Source organism: Triticum dicoccoides, chromosome 3B (assembly GCF_002162155.2).
Source record: "Triticum dicoccoides isolate Atlit2015 ecotype Zavitan chromosome 3B, WEW_v2.0, whole genome shotgun sequence".
Taxonomy (NCBI): Eukaryota; Viridiplantae; Streptophyta; class Magnoliopsida; order Poales; family Poaceae; genus Triticum; species Triticum dicoccoides.
In genome coordinates, this window is record NC_041385.1 from 753,917,002 (window position 1) to 753,923,898 (window position 6,897).

The following is a 6,897-nucleotide window of genomic DNA, read 5'->3' on the forward strand; positions in this document are numbered from 1 at the left end:
GGGTTAAATCGGACAAGGGACACGAGAGTTTATACTAGTTCGGCCCCTTATGATGAAGGTAAAAGCCTACGTTTAGTTGTGATGGAATTGATTGGGTTTCGATGACCAGGGAGCGAATATGCTTTGCCTAAGTCTCGAGTTGTTGTCTCTTGTCCCTGAACCACCGTCGGGTCGTCTCTATATATACACAGGTTGATGCCCGACCGTTTTACAGAGTCCCGAGGCCGACTCATACAAGTGTCCGGCTCGGTCTCTCCCTTTCCCTAACTTACAATACAAGTTATACAATTATGGCGGTTTATAACTATGGGCCCTAATACGCCTTTGGGCTCTGGGCCTCTAAGCTTCATCAGTAACGCGCCATCTTCTTGGTCTTCATGGGCTTTAATATAGTTGAGGGTGGACCGGCCCCTCCTGGGCGGTTTACACTTAGTAGTTATATCCCCAACATTAGGCCCCAGGTTGACTTGAACCAGTTCATGTCAATCTTCAATACTTAGAAAAATTCCATGAACATCTTCTTACGTTTCTCGTAAACGCCATGATGTCTTCTCCCTGTAAACTTTGGTAAACCACCATGACGTTATCTTCTGAAAATTGCAGTGAATCGTCATGACATCATCTCTATATCAAAAAAGAGTTGTAAAGATCCCATTCATTAATTATCTTTCGAAGATCGAGGCGACAGTTGCGCCCCATTTTATCGCTTTGGCTCCTCGATTCTCGCGCTCGCCTTCTTTATCCTCTCGCCTTATAAATAGGCTCTGGGGACTTTCACTTTTCCCCTCTCGTGCTTCTTCTTCTTCCTCTAGCCACTTAAGCCCGACAGCTCCGCCGCCGCGATCGACCTCGAAGTCCTGCCTCGTCCCTGGCCCCTGCATCAACCTGAACATACCAGAGATCCATGGCTCTCCTCCGCCGTTCCTAAGAATCCGGTAAACCTTTCTCCTTCAGCCTTAGATCTACATTAGGTTTTCGGTATTTGGCCGTGTTCGTCAGTGTTCATCCGAGCTTTTATTACTTTGCCCTCTGTCTTGCTGAATCCAGACCACCTTAGCCTTTCTTCCTGCGGCCGAAGCTACAACCTTGTTTTGCCTCACTGTAGTGTCTTTAGAACCACGAACAAATCCATCTAGACCTTTATTCTTCTGTCGCCATTTTAGGGTTCAGAAATTTTTTCTTTACTAGGTCATGGTAGATCCAAAATTATAACATCACCTTGTGAAACCTGTTTCCTCAGCACTTAGAAAATTTCAGCTCTGCTGCTTCCAATATAGGCGGTTTAACTTTGTAGCAAATCATAATCCGCCCTCACTTAAACTTCCATCTTGACTTGAGTAGCAGTATCCGGCTTAACTTGAATATATGCTTTAATTAAATTCCCCAGTTTAACACTGGTTTGTGCACATCAATCTTGAACCGTAAACCGGCTTTTGCACCTCTTTTACAGTTCGAAATGACCAAACAATTCACCGCTTGCAACTGGGTTCCTTCCCGGATCACTGAAACGCAGCTCAATGGATATGTCTTAACTCGCGCTTTAGCCAAGAAAGATGTCCTTCATTGGCGAGTTCCTGGCCCCGAGTGCCCTCCAGTACCTCAAGATGGAGAAGTGATTGTATTCATGCAGCAACTAGACCGGGGTTTTAGCCCTCCCGAATCAAAAAATTTCCGGGATGTACTTGCTAGCTTCCAACTCCATCCTCAAGACATTGGACCAAGCTCTGTGTCCAACATATGCAATTTTCAAGTGTTCTGCAAAGTTTACCTTCAAGAAGAACCAACCATTGAGCTCTTCCGAGACTTCTTCCACTTAAACCACCGAACTGAATTCTCTGACGGCCCCAGTACTGAACTTGGCGGAGTATCGATTCAGAAGAGGAAACAAGTCGATTTCCCTCATGCCAAACATCACAGCCATCCTAAAGACTGGAATCAAACATGGTTCTACTGTCAGAACACCGCCCCTGCTGATGAGAACCCTCTGCTGGGCTACCGTGCACACCGGCTTAGTAACGGCCATCCACTGCGTTAACGGCTCACTGCTAAAGAGCGACAAGCTTATGCACCTCAAATTACTAAACTCCAGGCCTTCCTAGCAAACGGCTTAACCGGTGTTTACCTCGTCCGTTGTTGGGTTTCTTGGGGTATCCTGCCCTTAAGCCGCCGCACCAGCTTGATGCATGAGTATACCGGAAATATCAAAGACCCTCAACGGTATCATGAAATAGAGATGACTGATGATGAAGTCACTCAGTCCGTGAAGAAGATGCTGGAGGAACCGATCGCTGAATGCAGCAAAACCGGATTGGCCCCCTTTTACACCTCCAAAAAACCGCCAGGCATAAGAATTTATCCTTCTGTTTTTGTAATCCGTCTACTCTTTAGCTTTCTCCTGAAAACCTTTTGTTTATCTGTACAGGCCAAAGACCCATTCTGGAAGAGAAAAACGCAAGACAAACTGGCTAAGGCTCAAGATAAACCGGCGAGGGCTCTTCGTGGCAAGAGCAAGATCACAAAGAGGCCTGCCAAGAAGAAAACCGCCGAGTTCTCTAATCCACCAGAAGACGTTGATGAGTCGGATCAAGAGGTAGAACTTGACTCCCTTGGTTCATTTTTCGTACACCTTATTGACAATGACTATTCCCAGGATGATGCGGAAGCCAGCCGTGCTGATCATATAGAGGTAATCTCCCTTTCCTTCGATTCAGAACATGTGTCGGTTCAAAAACTTCACCGTGCAGTTCGGAAAGTAAAACACTCTCACCCTCTTGCTCATTTGGATCCCCAATTTTCTTTGAAGACACAACAACATGAAGGTCATCGCACAACCCGACATAGCGGCCAATAGGTCACCTGCTCCGGTTTACCAGATACACCAACCCGGAAGCATCGTCCAGAGGTTCCTTGTTCTTCCAAAAAATCTTATCATTTGGCGGGTTGCTTCCGATACCCACTTAATCTGTCTGATTCAAATTACCAGGTGACTTCCAATTCTTTATCTGGCGATTCATCAACCACCCAAATGCCTCCCCTCAAAACCGTCCCTGGGTAAGTACACTGAAGTTTTAGTTATCCTTCTTACACTTGTTATAACATACTAACCTTTGTTTGTTATTCTGAAGTGCCAAAGGCCGGCTCAACAAGAAGGCAAGAACAGATGCTTCTGCAGAGGATGTTGAACCGGAGAAGATCCTAGAAGACGCTGGTGGGAATACTGACACTGTCGTGGATGACCTTGTGCCTCAAGATCAAGATACTTATGCTGATCCGTCGGAAGTTAACCCGGCTAGTCCTCATGCTGATCCGCCCAGCCCAACCAAAGACAAAGATCTGCCGATCCCGGCCAGGGATACTGCCAATTCGCCAAGCCCGTCAAAAGGTGGTGATGATGATGTTATTATCACCGGTACTGGTCATACTCTCCCTCACAACCCAGTTGCTTTATAAAAGCATACTGCCAAGGAAGAATTTGCTGCTATGGGCAAAGGGAAAGGGAAGACAGATTTATCCAGCTTCATTAACCTTAGCGCCGAGGAGCTCCATTCCGGATTCTTAAACCGCCTATACACAAGCCGGGATTATGAGGCCGGTTTGGTGAACTTAATGAAGGAGCGTTATGAGGTAATCTTCAAAACACTTTAACTTTGCTCGTTCTGTATTCCAACTCCATTATAGCCCCCAAGGGCCGGTTTATCTCTTGAAGATAGACCAGGATTTCGAGATAAAGAACTCTTCAATTGAGTAGCCCCCAAGGGCCGGTTTATCTTATCAAGATGAACCGGGACTTCATGTTCAAAACTTGTTCTTTCCTTAATTCTTCTGCCTTTGATTTTCTGATCAAATATGCATTAGCCCCCAAGTGCCAAGATTAATACTTGTATTGAGCCTTGGGACTTTCAAATAAATAGCAGGAAAAAAGCAATCCGCATTAGCCCCCAAGTGCCAAGTGTATAACTGGTTATAGGCTTGGGACTTTGAGAAAAATATTAACCTCTTCATCATATGACTTTTGCAGGCCGGTATAAACACCAAAGATTCCCAAATCGCCGATCTTCAAGAGAATATCAAATCCCAGCAAGCAGAGACCTCTAAAGCCAAAGATGAGCTAAAGGGCGCTTTGACAGCCATGGAACAATTGAAGGATGGCTTCAAGAATGAACGCGCCAACTGGGAAACTGAGAAGGCTACTTTATTGAAGCGGGCTGAAGACACCGAGGCAGCTCTTAAACCGGTGGCAGAAGAGTTAACTGGGTTGAAGCATCAAGTGAATGCTATGACTTCTGCAATATTTGGTAAGCACCTTGTGTAAAAAGTTTACATATCCACCTTTGAAAATGCTGGTTTAACCTTAAATTCTTAAACCGTTGCAGGTAGCCGTATTGCTCATCTGGGCGCAGATATGCGAATGAAGTTGAAGGCAGCCTATACGTTGATTGAGCAACTGTATACTGGTGCACAACGAGTCATCTATGCGACTTCATATAATAAAAATGGCACCAATTTTGATCAAGGGTACTTTGGACAGGCTATCGATGACACCTGCTCAGATAGAAAAGTTGAAGCGATCTGCTGCTAGGGCTCGCGCGTTATCAGCACTGACTCGTGCTAAAGCTTGGATAGCTGACCTTGATCCAGTTGATATTGCAAAAGGCTATCCTGGTGAACAGGCAGACGGGTCAGCTTTTAACAATGAAGCCCTTAAAGCTCCGACAAAGGAGATGCGCCCACTGGCAAGCCAATTGGCTGAAGAGGCTAACTTGTCCACTCATCGGTCCTTCTATGACGCAACCAACAGACGGGCTGATGCTGCTGTAAGAGAAGTGCAGAATCTCATCCCGCCAATCCGTAAGCACACCTATGCCCCTGATATTGAACCGTCCAATCTTATAAACGAAGAAGTTGTCTTCCAGGCTTTAACCCGGATTGACTAGACCACCATTGACTTCCAGCCATTGAGTGGAGAGGAGGAGGTTGAACCGACGCCAGAGGATCCATCAACCTTACGTCGACCTGGTGACGAGTCTTAAACCGACAATAGGCTTGATTTTCACAAACTGTGTTCTGTGTGAAAAACAATCATTATTTTGGGCCTCAAAGCGCCTTGTAATAGGCTAGTTAAAATATTGTGATCCGCTGCATTGATACATGACTTCTATTTGATCCGCCATGATATTTGTTGTGCTTGTTTATGCACTTTGATAATTTCATGCGATCCTTATGTCTTGTGATGCCCCCGATTCAATCGTACACTAATCATGCACGCAAACGTGTACGATCAAGATCAAGGACTCACGGGAAGATATCAGAACACAACTCTAAAACATAAATAAGTCATACAAGCATAATAATACAAGCCAGGGGCCTCGAGGGCTTGAATACAAGTGCTTGATCATAGACGAGTCAGCGAAAGCAACAATATGAGAGTACAGACATAAGTAAACAAGTTGCCATAAGATGGCTAGCACAAACTAGGATACAGACCGAAAGAGGCGCAGGCCTCTTGCCTGGGATCCTCCTAACTACTCCTGGTCATCGTCAGCGGCCTGCACGTAGTAGTAGGCACCTCCAAGTAGTAGTCGTCGACGATGGCGTCTGGATCCTGGGCTCCAACGTTTGGTTGCGGCATCCGAGAAGAAGAGGAAAATGGGGGAAAAGAGGGAGCAAAGCAACCATGAGTACTCATCCAAAGTACTCGCAAGCAAGGAGCTACACTACATGTGCATGGGTATATGTGTAAGGAGGCAATATGAGTGGACTGAACTGCAGAATGCCAGAATAAGAGGGGGATAGCTAGCCCTATCGAAGACTACGCTTCTGGCAGCCTCCGTCTTGCAGCATGTAGAAGAGAGTAGATTGAAGTCCTCCAAGTAGCACCGCATAGCATAAACCTACCCGGTGATCCTCCCCTCGTCGCCCTGTGGAAAAGCGATCACCGGGTTGTCTGTGGAACTTGTCTGGGTGTGTTTTATTTAGTATCCGGTTCTAGTTGTCATAAGGTCAAGGTACAACTCTAGGTCGTCATTTTACCGAGGGACACGACTATTCGAATAGATAAACTTCCCTACAGGGGTGCACCACATAACCCAACACGCTCGATCCCATTTGGCCGGACACACTTTCCTGGGTCATGCCCGGCCTCGGAAGATCAACATGTCGCAGCCCCACCTAGGCCTAACAGAGAGGTCAGCACGCCGGTCTAACTCCTATGTCGCAGGGGTCTGGGCCCATCGCCCATTGCACACCTGCATGTTGCGTGGGCGGCCGAAAGCAGAACTAGCCCCCTTAATACAAGAGCAGGCTTATGTTCCAATCCGGCGCGCGCCGCTTAGTCGCAGACGTCTAGAAGGCTTCGTCTGATACCATGACATCGAGTGCCCATATCTTTCCCGCGTAGTTGGTTAGTGCGGATAGGCCAATGGCCAGACTCAGATCAAATACCAAGATCTCGTTAATCGTGTTATTATGAAGCTACCGCGAACACCGACCAGAGCCAGGCCCACCTGTCTCCCAGGTGGTCTCAACTTGCCCCGTCGCTCCGCCACAAAGATCCACACAGAGGGCCGTCGGGACAAAGGTCCTTTCAGCCCCGAATCCGTGAATCACTCGCGGGTACTCCTCGAGCCGACCCGACTTTAGTCACCATCTGTAGTATGTATATATGTATAGCATATACCCGTGATCACCTCCCGAGTGATCACGGCCCAATAGTATAGCAAGGCAGACTGACAAGAATGTAGGGCCAATGATGATAAACTAGCATCCTATACTAAGCATTTAGGATTGCGGGTAAGGTACCAATGACTGTAGTAACAATGACAGGCTATGCAAAAGAATAGGAGTAACCGAACAGTAACATGCTACACTACTCTAATGCAAGCAGTATAGAGAAGAATA